Source organism: Hyperolius riggenbachi, chromosome 4, assembly GCF_040937935.1.
Source record: "Hyperolius riggenbachi isolate aHypRig1 chromosome 4, aHypRig1.pri, whole genome shotgun sequence".
In the NCBI taxonomy this organism is placed as follows: domain Eukaryota; kingdom Metazoa; phylum Chordata; class Amphibia; order Anura; family Hyperoliidae; genus Hyperolius; species Hyperolius riggenbachi.
In genome coordinates, this window is record NC_090649.1 from 473,748,438 (window position 1) to 473,765,913 (window position 17,476).

At 47.9% G+C, this 17,476-nt stretch overlaps 1 protein-coding gene and 1 long non-coding RNA gene across 6 annotated transcripts in view; one reads left to right on the plus strand and one right to left on the minus strand.

The window, feature by feature from the left end:
• Positions 1–17,476, plus strand: part of MARK1 (microtubule affinity regulating kinase 1) — a 193,052-nt gene that overhangs the window by 23,808 nt on the left and 151,768 nt on the right. The window lies entirely within an intron of this gene.
• On the minus strand, positions 16,623–17,432 carry LOC137570995 (uncharacterized). Its single transcript, XR_011031273.1, has 2 exons — positions 16,915–17,432; positions 16,623–16,758 (listed from the first exon to the last, which is right to left on the minus strand). It is a non-coding gene; the product is annotated as an uncharacterized lncRNA (long non-coding RNA).

A 17,476-nucleotide genomic window follows, 5' to 3' on the forward strand; every position in this document is an offset into this window, starting at 1 on the left:
CTCACAATCTAATCCTACCATAGCCATAGTCTAATGTGCTTCCATATTATTATTATGTACTTATATAGCACTGACATCTGCAGCACTTTACAGATTACATAGTCATGTCACGAACTGTCTGCAGAGGAGCTCACAATCTAGTCCCTACCATAGGAGGAGGACGTGTGTTGGGAGAGCTCCTGGACTTCCAGGGAAGGCCTTGGTCTGAGTTGCTGGATCCGGTTTTTGGAGTACTTTCTGGGCATACTTTTTCACCTGAGGGCCCTGCTCCGGGCCTTGCCGGGCAGGGACCTGTCCTGAGCTAACTGGCCGCTCCAGCCATGGAGCGGCCAGCTCATTCCCCCCCCCCTATGACTTCACCTACTTACCTAGGGGACGTTGGGAATTCCTCGGATAAGGACCTCGCTAGCAACGCGGTTGCATGGGTCAGGGCAACGAAGGCATGCATGGAGACCCTGGAACGACTGCGATACAATTTTGCAAGGGCCCGTTTTCGTTATGGCATTAAATGGAAACCGGAGATGCTCTTGCAGGATAAAGACATGCTAGACCTGAGAAAACAAATCATACAACAGAAAACAAAGTTAGCAGAACTTGAGTTGATCGGTGGTCCCTTTTCCGAGCAGTTGGGCTACAAGAAAAGGTTTAAAAAAATGTTGATGACCGACCAATATGTGGATGAGAGTGATACAGAGGATGACTGCATAATCCTGGAGGATGAATGCACCCCCCCGGAGAGACCACCCTGGCTGAAGAAGGAGGAGGTATCCCAGTCTCCCATCCCACCCGGGCAGGGGGTGCGTGCAGAAGACCCCAGTGAAAATGAGTTGCAAGTACCGGGTCCTGTGGTGGGTGTTCGGGTGAGTGCCGATGATGCTGGTGCCGCTGCCCTTGCTGCTGGGGGTCCTGGTGGTGTGATTGCTGCTGGGGTCCCCGGTGAGGCGGTGGGTGGTGGCGCTAGTGTTGTCCCTGCTGTGGCCGCAGATGGCATACCCCCCTCTGACTTACCTGGAGGTGGTGGTGTGGCTGTGGCTGCGCAGGCCTCCCCGGACGCTCGCGTGGTTCTTGCCCCTGGTGAATCCTCGGTCCTTGCATCAGAGTCATCTATGGTGGCTGGTGTGGGGTCTGGGGTGAAGCTAGGAGCGGTACCATGCGCCCAGGACCGTTGGGAAAGCTCTCCGCCGCCTGGGCAAGATGGCGCCGGCCTCCTGAGCGTTGTCCCGTCCGCGCCAGCTCAACTTCCGGTGAGCGGGGCGGAAGTGACGTCCTTTCCGCCTCAATACGGAATCTCCATTGTGGCCAATGCGGCCGAATACGGAACCGCGCCTGCCATTGAAGTAGCGGTAGATTCGCGTCTAAGCGGAATTTCAGACGCGTTTGACGCATCCAAAAGTCCGCATGAAGTCGGAAGTCTGATTGAAAGTAATGGTGGTGGATGCGGAATCCGTCCTGATGCTGCCATAGACGGAAACTCCATTGAAGTAAGTGGAGAAGAAGGCGGAATTTGTCTTGCATCCCCACTGCCGTTGGAAGCAGGGGATGCTGAAAATCAGATGGCAAACATAGAGTTGCAAAGGGAGGTGACTGCTGAAAACGGAGAAGAGGATGGAATAAGAATTCAAAGGATGCAAGCTGGGGATGTAAGAAGTGTGATTGCAACCACGACCGTGATGCTACAGGAAGATCCACAGGGGAGCGGGGCAGCGTTCCTGGGACTTGTAGATTCCACACTTAGTAAGGAACAAAGTCAGGAAATATTGCATTTAGCAGCGCAGCCAAGCCTGGAGATGGATTTATCTGTGGAGGAGCTTGTGGAGGAAGATATAACGCAAGTAGAAGAATCGGAGCAGGACGGCTCTGATGGTATGGATGTAATTGAAAGCGATGCAGAGCAGTTGGCTCAGAAATTTTTCTCAACTTCTGCTGAAGGAGAGGGCATGAGCTCATTCGAGGACCAGAGCGGAAGCGAGGACACTGAACAGCAGACTGGTGAGATGCAAGACTCTTTATCTAATAAGTCGTATAAGAAAAGAATTAAAAAAAAGGGAAAAATAAAATAAGTAAGGCAAAACAGTTAAAAACTGATGTTGGTGGAAAAAAGAGGAGGAGTGGAGAATCTTCTACTGCCCAAGGGGAGGTGGGTTCCCAGAGTAAAGAGGGTCCCCCTGCATTCATACAGGAGAGTGAGGGTGGGGATATCTTGATGGTGCGGGAGGGGGAGGGAGGTACCTTTAAGCAAAAAAGCAAAGGGGATAGGGATCTTGACCAGCTCTTTGGGAGAAACCTCCTTTCAGATTTTATATCTGAAGACAAGGGGGATTGTCAGAAAGGGAGTAAAAAAAGAAAAAGAAAAAAGAGAAACATCCAGAACCACCTCCTCTGGTGGTCGATAACATCATTACTGAATTTAAGACAATTGATTTAACCTACAGGTTGGAAAAAACCCAACTTGTGGTCGTCGACGAACATACTGGCGAGGCTGTCGTTTTGGCAGTGGAGCCGGGGGGATATTACGGGGGCCTGCACCTGGTTGGCAAAGGCAATCCCGATTGCGGCCTCCAGCTCGAGTTCCATGCAGATGGGAAAAAATTCACTGTATGTAATGACATTGTTACCAGATATTCTTTTTCAGGGCGGAAAGAGTGGATAGAGGTCATATTGGGACTCGGGCCGAATGCCCCCAGGTGTGAGCCCCCCCCTCCCCCCGCCTCCACTGCGGTTAGTCCCGTCCAGACGGTCGTCCCGACTCCTGCAGCCAATACTGGTGCTGCCGGAGAAGGTGTGGGCACTGACACTAATACCGGTGTTGTGGTGGGGGCTGGTGGGGATGCTGTGGCTGGGCCGAGGTTGCCAGAGCTAGAAAGCGTGATTAGAGTCGGCTTTCCCGAGCTTGGCCCTGCTCAGAATCCCGGGGCTTTGGTTCCTCTGGCAGCCTCGGCCCAGAGCATCTCAGCGGTCCGTCCGCTTTCTTACTCAAGGGTTGCTAGGGGCGCTGCTCCTGGTAGGAGGGTCCTGGCTCCCCTGGAGACAGGATTAGAGGACGGTGTCCCAGGTCGAAGAAATGTGGTGCGCCTCAAATGGGACCATGCTCTTTTGCCTGTCCCGACTAGGAAACAGTTCACTAAATACCTCTTCGACCTGGGAATAAGGCCGGCGGACCTCTATGCGCTCCTGGCTCCAGGGGATCCTCCGTCTTACTATGATGTGTCCTTCCTCTCCCAGCACGGAATGGAATCCTTCTTAGAAGAGCGCTTAAAGTTCTCTGAAAATGGGGAATGGCACGGGTTTAAGGTCATTCCGTTATCCAGACAGACGCTGGAGAGGAAGGCGCACATTGTAGTCCAGAATGAGAGCATTCCGGTAAGGGACCTGATGACTTGGGTCCAACATTACGCGGACATAATGTCCCCTCCGCACAAGGTCCTGGACGAGCTCGGGATCTGGTGGGGGGAGTATGAGGTGGCGATCCGACTCCATACAAAGGAGGGGATCGTCACCCATATTCCCCGTTCTGCCCTCATAGGGCGGGACAAAATTATTACCTATTACCCGGGCCAACCCAGGACTTGCAACAGGTGTGGCAGGAGGGGACATTTGGCCAGCGGCTGCCCGGATCCGAGGTGCAGTCGCTGCCAGGAGTTCGGGCACTCTGCATCATCCTGCAGGAGAATCAAATGTAATTTTTGCTTCGATTTTGGCCACCCGTACACGGAGTTCCCGATCTCCTGGGCGACAATGCCCTCGGATCTGAAAGTCGCCATGTTGGCAAGGATGGGAGAGAGCCAAGATGTCCCTGTGGCTGATCCCAATGTGTGTGTAGTCTATCCCAGTCCCTAACGTGTCCACGTCCAGTGTGAACCAGTCCTCTGTAGCCCCTTCCCCCAGCTCTCTCCTAGCCAGCATGGCCTCTGTTAGGCAGCCTGGGCCTGAGTCATCGGCTTCCGCCCGGGATGCTGCTCAGGGCGGAGGTGCCCCTCCTCCCAAGGAGCAGCGTGCCAAACCTGTGAGGAACAGAGAGGGGGGTGGACTTCGGCCCCTCAACGCTGCTCCTGCAGGTTCATCTTCAACACCCATACCTCCTCCAAGGAGGAAGAAGACTCTCCCAGCTGCCACCCCGGCTGCAGGTGGTCCTACCTTTCCCCCTCTTGTCCCTGCAGTGTCCCTCCCCCCTCCTGCCCCCCCAGCTCCTGCAGTGTCCCTTCCCCCTCCTGCCCCTGTTGTCCCGACCCCCTCCCTGGTTCCCCCTGTTACTGCCCCTTCCATCTGCCCCGCTGCCTCGGCCAGTGGTAGTGGTTTTGCCCTTCCCAGTCCTGTCCCTAAGGGTTATGTCTTTTCAGCCCCCTGTCCCACAGATGCAGCCCTTGCCCCTTGGAAAAGGGAGCACCTGTCACCAGCGGACAGGTCATACCTTGAAGAAAAATTTAAAACTAAAAAGAAAAAGGGCGTAAAACCCCTGTCTAGAAGGGATCCCCCTGAGAATCCGAGGGTAGCAGCCAGAGCAGCTGCTCTCCAAAGGAGATTGAAAGAAAAAGAAATACTCTTGTCAAACAGGTTCGGAGTCTTAGCCACCTCCCCTCTTGCCTCTGAGGAGGAGGAGATGGTTGTAGAAAGTCCTGCTTCCACTGGGGAGGCACAGTGACTTGTGTTTATGTTTTTTCTTTTGTAGATGTTGTCTTTTGCTTTATTTTACTGTCTCTGTTTAAGAAGAATAAAGGGAAACCTTCAATCACCCTGATGGCAGTTCCCCCACCACTCATACTGGCAACGATCAACGTTGCTGGTATTAAAATGACCAGAGCTCGAAAATTGGCTTTTTCAATTTTCAGAGAGGTAGTAGTAGGTCCAGCGTAGAAATATTACCTATAAAGCTAGGCGGGAGGGTGGCCTAGGTATGGTCAACCCGATTGTTTTCTTCTCCTTAATTTTTATCAAGCACAATATTGGTAGCATGTTAATGGAGAACCCACCTAGTTGGGTAGGGATCTTTCAGACTTGGTGTGAGCCTTACCTTGGAGAATGGAAGAGCGGTGGCCCAGTGAAAAGTCTGAGGAGACGTCATGGCTACCTCCCGACCTATGTCCTGCCTTGTATGAAGAAACTATTGCAGTGGGGATTGACAGTGGAGGTCATCAAATCGGTCGACAGGAAAGCCCTGTCGGCATGGGTGGTGGACTCCTACCTTCCTGACTCACTGGCTTTGAGGGATTGCCCAGGCACAATTTTGGAGGAGGGATTGCGTTTGTTGAACTCGCCGCGGATTCCGAACAAATTGTGGGACATCGCCTGGCTTACCTTCCAGGGCAAGCTTTATGTTAGAGGGCTCATGAAGTGTCGGGAGGTGGAAGAACGTGGTTGTCCTCGGCAGGGGTGCGCTGTTGAGGAGACCATGGACCACTTCTTGATGTCGTGTCCCTTTAATGTAGAAGTGTACAAACAGGTGGGGAGGGCTCTGAATATCCCGTTTCTGGCGCATCTTGGTTATGCCGAGTGGGCCTATGGAGCGTTTAATCAGCGCCAGGGTTATGATTTATGCACTTTGTATATAGTTAGTTTAGTGGTTAGGAGACACTTATGGTTGGCACAGTGTGATTTAGCCATTAGAAAGAGAGACTTGCCCGTCCAGGTGGTGGTGAGCACTATTCTTAGTGAGGTGGGAACTATTCGGTACTTGGAGAGGAAGAAGTTGGGGAGAGGAGCTTGGGTTCTGGCGTGGCAGAATATCAAGCCTCCTTGACTTGGCGGAAGCTTCTCCTGGGTGCAGCTCACTGTCTTTCTTTTCTCACCCTAGATTTTGACTTTTCTTGATATTTTTAAAGTATTGGCCGCAGGCACACAGGGAGTATCCCTTTGTGCTTCTTTTCTAAGTGTAGGTGAGGTGTTGTCCTGTCTCTTGGGTATTAATTTTTGGTTTTGCCTTGTCTTGTGTTTTGTCCTCAGTCCTATGTTTTGTTGGGTATTTTCGGGCGTAAAAGTCCCGTGGTACGTATGGGGTGTGTATGGTGTTGTGTTGGTGTTGTCCTTCATTTTTTGGGGGTAGGATATGTTGTATTCTTTTCTTTTCTTTTTTTTCTGTCTTGTTAGTGTGAATGATGTATTGTAGGGGTTGTCTTTGCCTTTATTGGTGGCGGTTCATGTTGTATGTTTTTGATTTTCCTTTTTTGTCTGGTAGTCTCGTTTGGTATGGATAGTGGTGAATGGTGTCTTCCCGGTGCGATACTTTGTGTTTCTTGATATGATGGAGTTGTTTTGCCATTTATGACGTGGTACAGGCATTTTTCTTTCCTTTCTGTAAATACATATATGGGATAAAGTCTGTCTTGTTTTGTTGTGTTATTGCATATCTATAATTCTGTTTGTATGCGTTTGAAGTTATCTTTCAGCCTTATAATGGCATACTTTTTTTTAACCTTATTTATTTATGTATGCTATTACTTTGATTTACTTTAATAAAAAATCCACAATCTAATCCCTACCATAGTCATAGTCTAATGTCCTACCATATTATTATTATTATTGTTATTATTAGTATTTATTTATATATTACTGACAACTTCTAAAGAATTTTGAAGAGTACATAGTCATGTCACTGACTGAGGAGCTCACAATCTAATCCTTCCGTAGTCATAGTCTAATGTACTATCTTGATATTATGTATTTCTATAGCACTGGCATCTTCTGCAGCACTTTACAGAGTACATAGTCATGTCACTGACTGTCCTCAAAGGAGCTCACAATCTAATCCTACCAATGTCCATATCGTAGACTAGGAACCATTAGAGAATGTTTCTGACTTTCTGGGATGTTGGAGGAAACTGGAGTTGTCGGTGATTAGGAGTGCTTATTTCCAAGCTGTGGTGTCAGAGTCGAGGAGTCGGAGCAATTTTTGGGTGCCCGGAGTCGGGAAAAAATGCACCAACACCGACTCCTAACGAATTTAAACTGTGATTAAAATAGAAAATATTATAAATTGTCCTATTTTTCAGATAAGTCATCATAAATCATTTATGTATACAGTAATAGCTGTGCTTAGTCCACAAAAATGAAATAAACCAATCAAAAAATAGTTACTTGTGCTGCTTCAATAAAGCAGTCCCCGTATTTTTAAAGTCAGATATACACAACTGATTGTGACTTTACACTATATATGATGTGTACACAGGAATCTTTTATTTATACTAAATAACATCTATGCTGCAAGAATAAAGCCTGATGTGTAGCCGTGTCCCTAATAGAGATGGAAATAATTCTGCGTTGATGCTGATTTATGCAAATGAAATCAAATAATTTGATATGGTAAAATTTGGTTTGGTGACTACGAATTAAAGGGTACCTGAGACGGATGAAAAGAAAAGTTTTATACATACCTGGGGCTTCCTCCAGCCCCCTTCAGGCTAATCCAATCGCTGTCCTCCTCCGTCCCGGTAATTCAGCCAGTCAGCGCAGTTCGGCCACGTGCCGCTCCCACAGCCAGAAGCGTTCTGCACCTGCGCAACAGCGCTGCGCAGGTGTAGTACGCTACGCTCGCGGCGGAGTGTGTGCATACGCACTAAGCCCGACTGGCTCAAGTACCTGGACTCCTAGCAGAAGATCCAGGTGGCAGAGGAGGAAAACGAGGGACTGATTAGCCTGAAGGGGGCTGTAGGAAGCCCCAGGTATGTATAAAACTTTAATTTCATCTGTCTCAGGTTTACTTTGTTACACAGTAGTACTATACTCAACATATGCACTCCCTACAGAGTTGCAGGGAATCCACTGAGAATGTTGTGCACATTGAACACAGAGGTGTTGTCTATCACCCAAAAACCTGGTTCAGATTGTGCATGAAGAATGTGTAATAGAGGAAGAATCGCCTCATTCTCCTGCAGAGTACCTGCACATCACTCTTACATGTACCCACTGTCACATTGCATAGGTCCTGATAGATGTTCTTTGTTCCTTTCTTCTACAAGTACTCTTACCAAGGACTAGTTTTAGTCTATGACTAAAAGTATTAGAGGCAGAAGATCAGCCGGCTAGCTAGGTAACTGGTATTGTTTAAAGGGGAATAAATATGGCAGCCTCCACATTCCTAAGCGTTGGCAGTTAAGAGATGCATTCATTGTTACACACTTTCAATTAACAAAATTGTAATATGCAAATTAGAGGAGACGGAGTCGAGGAGTCTGAGTCGGTGGAATCTTAACCTGAGGAGTAGGAGTCGGTGGATTTTTGTACCGAATCCACAGCCCTGCTTATTTCTGACTTTGCCTATTTGCCAGACTACAGACCACCTGTCTCCCATGTTTTGACAGAAACCTGACAGGACACGCTGGTGACGAGGACAGCTGTTGCACCCCCTTTTCCATGATATGTTTTTTGTCTTCCCTCATGTGGCAGACAGACGAGCCCGGCAGGACCCATCATGTGTCCAGGGCTGCCGCAGACTCTCACATCCTTTGTTCAGGCGAGTATCATGAGGAAATTGCATCACCCGGTCGGCCTCCTCCACCACAGCGCGCTTATCTCTGCCTGAAATTCCTGAATTCATTTCAGCCGTCAAGTACCTGCGGGAAGGTTTAGCCTCATTCTCTCACTTGTGTGTCAGCAGCAGCAGCGAGGGGCGGGGGGAGCGCAGGGTGTAGTTTGCCGCTGTACGTGATAATTATGGGATTTGGTGTCGATGGGGATTTATGACAAGAATTCTCAAATTACGCTCTTAGCCGTTGCTTTGTAGCAGATGTGTTTGTTTACGAGGACGCGCTCTGTGTAATGCCGGATTTATCCGGCGGACATAGAACTGATACGACGAGGCCTTCGCCAGACCACGGTGACAAAATGGCTGTATGGTGGATCTGGCCCAAAACCTGTCGCGATAGTGGTCGAGGTCTTGTCTATTTGTCATAAATTAGCTGGCATCCTGTGAGACCCTCCTGATGGTGGCATCTAATGACATTATTATTATTTATTTATAAAGCGCCAACATATTCCGTGGCGCTGTACAATGTAAAAAAACAAACAAGGGATACATAATGATACAGACAATAATATACATCAAATATGAACACTGATACAAGATACAGCACTGCTGATTACAATTTGATTTAACATGATGACTAAAATGTATAAATGTCTAACAGTGTGCAAGCAATTAAATTAATAACAGTCCATGACACAAAAGGGTGAGAGCCCTGCCCTTGCGAGCTTACAATTTAAAGGAATGGGGTGGAAACAAGAGGTGGGGATGTATACAGTATATGTACAGGCAGTGCGCAATTAGGTTATTTAGTGGGTGCATGACCTAAGCTAGAGAATATGCTTGTCGGAAAAGGTGGGTTTTGAGGGAGCGTTTAAAGATTTCAAAGGTGGGAGAGTGGCGGATGTGTTGTGGAAGGGCATTCCAGAGGAGGGGTGAGGCACGTGAGAAGTCTTGTACACGTGAATGTGAGGAGGTTATTGTAGAAGAGGATAGAAGAAGCTCGTGTGCAGATCTGAGATTGCGGTTGGGTTGATATCTGGAGACTAGTGAGATGTACAGGGGAGAGAGATTGTGGAGAGCTTTGTACGTTAGGGTTAAGAGTTTGAACTGAATCCTCTCATTAATTGGTAGTATCTATTTATCTCTAATCGAATCTGATTAGAGATAAATTTGTCTCTTGGTCGAATCTGCCCATACTCTACAGGCCGATTCCCGTCCAATTTCAGCATGAAATCATCAGGGAATCGGCTGAGCCGCCGCGTCCGCCCTGCCGCTGCCCCCAAAATGTATAAATGTATGTAGTGTAGTGCATTTATACATTACATGTCCTGTAGCAGCTTCCGCACGGTGTCCGTCCATCTCGCCGGGTAACAGCTGCATACACGCTAACGGTGCATAGCGTCTGACGTCAGACCCTGTGCGCCGCCGGCATGTATGCGGAACCCGGTGAGATGGAGGGAAACCGCGTGGAGGCTGACACCGGACTGGTAATGTATAAATGCACACACACTACATACATGTATACCTTGCAGCGGCGGGGGTTTCGTTGTCTCGTCATTCGTTCGCAATTCGGCAGCCGTACCTCCGCACACCCGACCAACTAACCTCGGTCCGACATTTTCCAGCATGCGCGATCGACCGTGCGGCCAATTTTTGTCCCAAAATTGGTCGCTTTGTCGGTCGGGCATGCACGTGGCAGCACCAATTTTCATCCAATTCGATAATAATCAAATTGGATGGTCGATTGGTTGGTTGGTCGGCTAATGTATGGCCTGCTTGAGTTAGCCAATAAATAGTATCCTCCTGAATCAATGATTCTTGCTTTTATTATACAGGCAGCAGCCTGCTTTGCATAGCATAAGCAGCACATGCTGACAGTATAGTGTGTGGTGAATTCTGCTCTATGTATAACTCTTCTGTGACACATTTGTGTCTGAGGCAGACACTGCAAGGAAGTCCTAGTTTTCTGCAATACTTATATAGTGTGAGTGTCATGCAGAGCTTCAGCAGGCATCCCCACCATAAATCACTCCGTGACTGACTAATGGAGCATTTCACAAGCTTTCCCAAACTAGAATAACTGCAGACAGGCTGAGGAAGGAGCTGGAGTACGCAGCCGACTCCTGATAGCCCCCCGGCAGGTGATCATTACCCGTCTGGAGGTAGAACTCATTCCTGAGGGAACAGCTCACCTGTCTCAGGTGATGGCCTGTCTGGGCTGCTGTGTGACAAGATGGCAGCACTAGCTGGTAACGTGGCTAGGAAGGAAAATCCCTTCAAGAGGAGCCGTCAGCCATACTATCTCAGAAAAAACACCAACACATAATATAAGTAGATAAACACTTGCTCTACTTACATAGCATATGTAGTGCACTATCCATGTTTTGATTTTAGTAATTTTTCTAAAGTAAAAAAAAGAGAAAATCCTTCTTAGCATTTTCCATTTTAAGTGTGGCTATTTTGAATCCAGTCCTGATGTCATTTCCTCCCTTACTCTCTTCTGCCTGATTGCGTATGCATTGCCCACCCTTCACTATAGAAAGTGCATTGTCTCAGCAAGAGAAATATTAGCCAACCAGAGAGGCCACAGAGGTGTGGGAGGGGAAACAGGAGGGAAAGAGGCTTCAGCCAATCAGGCTGCATTAGTTAAGTCTGAGGGGAAAGTAGAGAAGCATAAAAAAGGACAACCCAGCATGCCCTGCAACTTCCTTTTTGCGTACAAAATTTTATGTGTACCAAATAAGAGTCGGGTAAACTGGGGAATGATCATTTATCAACAAGAAAAGTAATAGTGATTTTAACTTTGGGATTGCCTGCTTAGCATCCTTATTACTTGTTTACCAGATAAAAATAAAGAATTGATTTTTGATTTTATGCCCGACGGTTACACTTTCAGGTTTGATACATACATAAAAGGAACTCAAGGTAAGAGACATATTGAGGCTGCCATATTTTTTTTCCTTTTAAGGCGGACCTGAACTAGGAAATTCCTCTCTGCTCTAAAAGATAAGCAACAGCATAATGACTTTTTAAAGAAAAACATTTTTGTTCCAGCTGATACAAATCCTGCAATAAATCTGCTGTGTATCTGCTTTTATGGAAGCATAACCTATTAACATCCTGTGTTTACAAATTAGCTGCTCTGCCATAGCAGTCAGCTGGCACAGCTGAGGGATCAAATTACAAACTTTGATTAGACACAGATGAGGGGGAATTAGACAGGCTAAACTCTCTAAATACATACAGGGTGCATTTATCTCTTTCTTCCTTTTGTCCTGTGCAAGAGTTCAGGTGCACTTTAAATAATACCAGTTGGCTGGCAGCTCTGCTGATCTCTTTGGCTGCAGTAGTGTCTGAATCACACACCTAAAACAAGCATGTAGCTAATCTTGTCAGATTTTTGTTAGAAACATCTGATCTACATATGCTTGTTCGGGGTTTATGGCTTAAAGAGGAACTGTAACGGTAAAACGGCCCCTGGGGGGTACTCACCTCGGGTGGGGGAAGCCTCAGGATCCTAATGAGGCTTCCCACGCCGTCCTGCGTCCCTCGGGGGTCTTGCTGCAGCCCTCCGTACAGCCGTGACGCAATATTTACCTTCCCGGCTCCTGCGCAGGCGCTCTGACGGCTGTCGGCTCCGAAGTAGGCGAAAATACCCGATCGCCGTCGGGTCCGCTCTACTGCGCAGGCGCAAGTCTCCGGCGCCTGCGCAGTAGAGCGGACCCGACGGAGATTGGGTATTTCCGTCAACTTCGGAGCCGACAGCAGCCACAGCGCCCCCGCTGGAGCCAGCAAAGGTAAATATTGAATTGAACAGTCGGGCCTGTCGCCGGCTGTTCGGAGGGCTGCAGCGAGACCCCCGTGGGACAGAGGACGGCGTGGGAAGCCTCATTAGGATCCGGAGGCTTCCCCCACCCGAGGTGAGTACCCCCCAGGGGAGGTTTTTCAAGTTACAGAGTCTCTTTAAAGTATTAGGACCGGATCACACTGGCACTTTTTGGTCTGTTTCTGTTCAGTTAATTTCCGTTTCCCCCGTCCCTCCCCCCTCAGTTGGTTCAGTTCTGTCCCCTCCCCCCAGACCCCCACCAACAAAGTTAATTTTTTTTTCTGGGTAGAATGCATTGTGTAGTCAGTGCATTGTACAGATAATTTCTCATTGCCTCCCATGCAGTGCTTCAGCCACCATTTCCGTTGCGCTGGGCTCCGCTGTCCGGAAACAATGCTGCAGCGCCAAACTTGCGATCCATTCAGCGGAGCGTGCGGAATGGACCAATGTGAATGGATCTTAGGTTAACAGATCGTTCACAACCGTTAGGATCTGTTCCGTTGCGGTTCGCAACCGGACTGGTTTTTTTAGTGCCAGTGTGAACCGGGCCTTACAGGCAGAGGATCGGCTGGACAGCCAGGCAAATGTGCATCCTGTGTTTACAAATTAGCTGCTCTGCTGTGGCGAAGGAGATTCCGGAGCTGACAATCGAGAGATCAAATTACAGTTGTGATTAGTCACAGATGAGGGGGAACTAGATGGGCTAAACTCTTTAAATACATACAGGGTGTATTTCTCTCTGTTTTCCTTCTCCTCTGTGCGAGAGTTCAGGTCCACTTTAAAAGGAAATTCATGTCAGCCTCCATTTCCCTCCCACTTTGGGTTCTTTTTAGGTTCCCCTTAAGGGTACTCACCTCGGGAGGGAGAAGCCTCAGGGTTCCAATGAGGCTTCCCCCTCTGCTGTAGCTGCAGCAATCCAGCCCTGGCTCCCCTGAAGTCTCCTGCAATCCCCGCTCGACAAGCCTGACAAGGTTTACTATATATACCATCTCTGGCTCCAGCGGGGGCGCTATTGCGGCTCTCAGCACGGAGATGGGCGTAAATAGACGATCTCTGTCGGGTCCGCTCTACTACGCAGGAGACTTGCACCTGCACAGTAGAGCGGACCGACAGTGATCGCCTATTTCCACCTATCTCCGAGCGGAGAGCCAATACTGCGCCTGCGCTGGAGCCGGGAAGGTAAGTATTTACATCCCCGCTGTTCGGAGGGCCAGAGTGAGACCGCCGTGGGACACAGGACGACGGGGGAAGCCCCGATAGGATCCGGAGGCTTCCCCCTACCGAGGTGAGTACCCCCCCTGGGAACTTTTTGTTGTTACAGATTTTCTTTAAAGTAATACTGAAGTGACTGTGGAAAAGGGCAGACCCACCTATGGAGACGGAAGGCTCTGGATCTTATACAAAGTGCCTTCCTTCTCGTCTCTCGGTGTTCTTGTTCCCCGCTGTCCCCTGTTTAAATTTGCTTCCTCCAGCAGCCCTCAGAAGCTTCAGAAGCATTCGTGCCCCAGAGTGCTTCCAAAGACGGACAGCTCTGTACTGCCAGTGCACACTCGCGCATGCCCAGTATTCCCCGGTCTTTGGAAGCACTCTGGGACACAAGTACTTCTGAAGTCTTACAAGGACCTCTCCCAAAGGTGTATTCGACCAGTTGATCTAATAACATCTATGGAGGTGACCGCAATGGAATGAGGACCACAAGAGAGGACAGACAGGCTCTGTGGGATCCAGAGCTTTCACTTTCCATAGGTATCAGACTGTTTCTGTATGCTCACTCCAACCTGAATAATCGCAAATGACTTCTGTTTTATGAGGGCAAATTTCTGTTTTACACATCGTTTTTAGTAAGGATGCTTTTTGGTCTCTTTCAGCCCCTTACACACTCCTAGGAGTTCTGGTTCACCATGAGCTTGCTGGGTAATGTGTAACTCTGGGTGTTTCAGGTTCTTCCCCATAGAGCCACATTAAAGGACTACTGTAGGGGGAAAAAGAGTTGAGCTTACCTGGGGCTTCTAATGGTCACCCTCAGACGTCCTGTACCCTGCAGCCACTCACCGATGCTCCGGTCCCCGCCTCCGGTTCATTTCTAGAATTTCCGACTATAAAGTCAGAAAACCACTGCACCTGCGTGGCCGTGTCCTCGCTCCCACTGATGTTACCAGGAGCGTACGGCTCAGACTGTACTTGGCCTGCGCAATACACTCCTGGTGACGTCAGCAGGAGCGAGGGCGCGGCCGCGCAGGCGCAGTGGTTTTCCTGACTTCAAAGTTGGAAATTCTAGAAGTGAACCAGAGGCAGGGACCGGAGCATCAGTGAGTGGCTGCACGAGCACAGGACGTCTGCGGGGGAACATTAGAAAGCCCAGGTAAGTTAAACTCTATTTTTTTTTTTTTACCCCCCTACAGTACTCCTTTGCACTCATGCACTGAGGAGGATCAACCAATCTGTAACAGTCTGTATGCATGTTGGATTATTGTGGCTCTGTACAAATTAACAAGCTGACACATCATTGCATTCCAGCGGTTCTGGAGGTGTGTTTAGCTATCGGGGACAACAAAGGGATGATTTGTGCAATCAGCAATGATGCGTTGTAGGGCACCTCAGAGTTCACTCCAACCTGAATAATCGCAAATACCTTCTGTGTTAAAGTGTATGAGGCAATACATGACCTTATGAGATTAACCTGTTTATGTACAGTGCAAAACATATTGTTTTGTTTTATTTTGCTGCCTGAAAAAGTTGATTTTCAGACATGCAAGTGTCGGCTTCTGTCCTGTTGGTGCCTTGTCAGTACCTTCTGTCTTCTGTGATGTCAGGAATATAGTAAACATCACTGATAAGCAAATTACAGCAATAAAAGTTTTGCTGACAGAATTCAACTTCTCAAGGCGGGAGAGAGAGCGCAAAATGTCACTAGTTCATATATTTTAATTCTGGGACACTTAATAAGCTGCCATTGAGCATAGAAAGCGCAAAAAAAAAATCTAAAAGTCAGTTTTAGGAGTATTGGGTTCAATACAATTGTTTATCTCAACAGTTTTAGTGGACTTCCTCTGTAAAGCGGACCTGAGCTCAGAACTTTCTCTCTGCTCTAACCTAAGCAACATCATAACCTTTTAAAGAGACACTGAAGCGAAAAAAAAATTATGATATTATGATTTGTATGTGTAGTACAGCTAAGAAATAAAACATTAAGATCAGATACATCAGTGTAATTGTTTCCAGTACAGGAAGAGTTAAGAAACTCCAGTTGTTATCTCTATGCAAAAAAGCCATTAAGCTCTACGACTTTCAAAGTCGTGGAGAGGGCTGTTTTCTGACTTTTATTATCTCAACTGTTAGGGCTGGTTCGGACGGACGCTTGCGGAGCGTTTACCGCAAGCGTTCGGACCGTCGCGGTAAACGCTCCCATTCAAGTGAATGGGAGCGTTTACACCGAGCTTTTGCGCGCTTTTACCCGAACGCGGCGTTCGGGTCCCGATTTTCGCGAGCGTTCGGGCTGCCCCTGGAAGCAACATGTAGCTTCCAGGGAGCGGCCAACCGCGACGGCTAATGTTCCCCTACGGGAAAAAAAAAACGCGACCGCATCACGACGCGACCGAAGGCTACTGAAAGCCTGACCGCGCAGCCGCTGCAACGCCCCCAGACGCGACGCTACGCAGACGTCCGTCTGAACCAGCCCTTAGTTAATTTTTTACTTTTCCTCTGCCAGAGGAGAGGTCATTAGTTCACAGACTGCTCTGAAAGAATCATTTTGAATGCTGAGTGTTGTGTAATCTGCACATATTAGAGAATGATGCAATGTTAGAAAAAACACTATATACCTGAAAATAAAAATATGAGAATATTTTCTTTGCTGCTAATCTTCTAGTAATTATTCATAGTACACAACCAATTCATTATATCCTATATTTTTTTTCGCTTCAGTGTCTCTTTAAAGAAAAACATTTCTTTGTTACAGCTGGTCAAATCCTGCAGTAAATATGCAGTGTGTCTACTTCCTGCTTTTGTGGAAGCAGACATAGTGTTAACATCCAGTGCTTTCAAATGAGCTTCTCTGTCATGGCAGTCAGCTGACACAGGGGAGATATCAAATTATAACTTCTGATTAGACACAGATGAGGGGTTATTAGACAGGCTAAACTCTCTAAATACGTACAGGGTGCATTTCTCTGTTTTCCTTCTGTCTTGTGCAAGAGCTCAGGCCCATTTTAAGTCCACCAGTGCCATTCATGTAACGGTTACGCTTGGGAGCGCTTTCCAACATGACTCTTGTCTGGTTCTGCCTCTGGATCCTGGAACAGAACAAGTGTTCCTGAATGATAGAGAAGAGTGAGTCAGTGCTTAGGCTTAGTAAACTTTCTCTTTCTTTATTATGTGTTGCTCTTGTGGTAGTGAAAGATTCTGCAGTCACCACCTTGTTCAATTCTCCAAAGTATTCTCTGCTGCTCCTCCGTGTGGTCACCATTCATCATCACTGCTAAGGAGGAAACATTAGGATTAGTTTATCGTTCAAACTGATTGAATTCTTGATTTCCCCCTCCCACCCACCCCCCCCCCCCCCCCTCCACATGATTGTTATAGAGAACCTACTGTTAAAGGACATCTGAAATACAACAGAAACTTGGATTCTTACCTCAGTAGGCTTCCTGCATCCTCTTAGAGGCCTCCGTTCCAGTAGGACGCGCTCTTGAGGTAGTTAAACATGTTGGTGGCGCTCCGGCCATTGTGTATGTTCCTCTTCACTCTCTCTCTTTGGAGGTTCACAGAGTTATGGAATATATTTGCCTATCGATCTAAGAGCTGTATTGTGCTAGGCGTTTCTCAGCTTTTGGTTTTTTGGTCTGTACTCTTATTGTTGTGGCTGCCTTCCACTTCCTGCTAGTTGTGACGGGTGTGGGGACAGTGCTTCCTCTATAAACAAGTAAAATGATCACTGCCGTGACATGTAACTTCCTTTTTCCTTTAGCGAAGGCTGAGCTTCTCAGTGTGGGAATATACAATCCAGCCGCAGCAAGATGAGATATTAATGAATCCACCAGATTTTACTTGTCAGATGAAGCCTTTGTGGTTTTTTAATTCTCTCTGATGTTAAATGACAGATCTGGTCTCTCCCTTCGCTGTACTGTGCTTTGCTGACGAGGACCTACGGAGTGGATCTTCTGCTTCTGTCACTTGGAATTTCCTCTCGTGCTGCT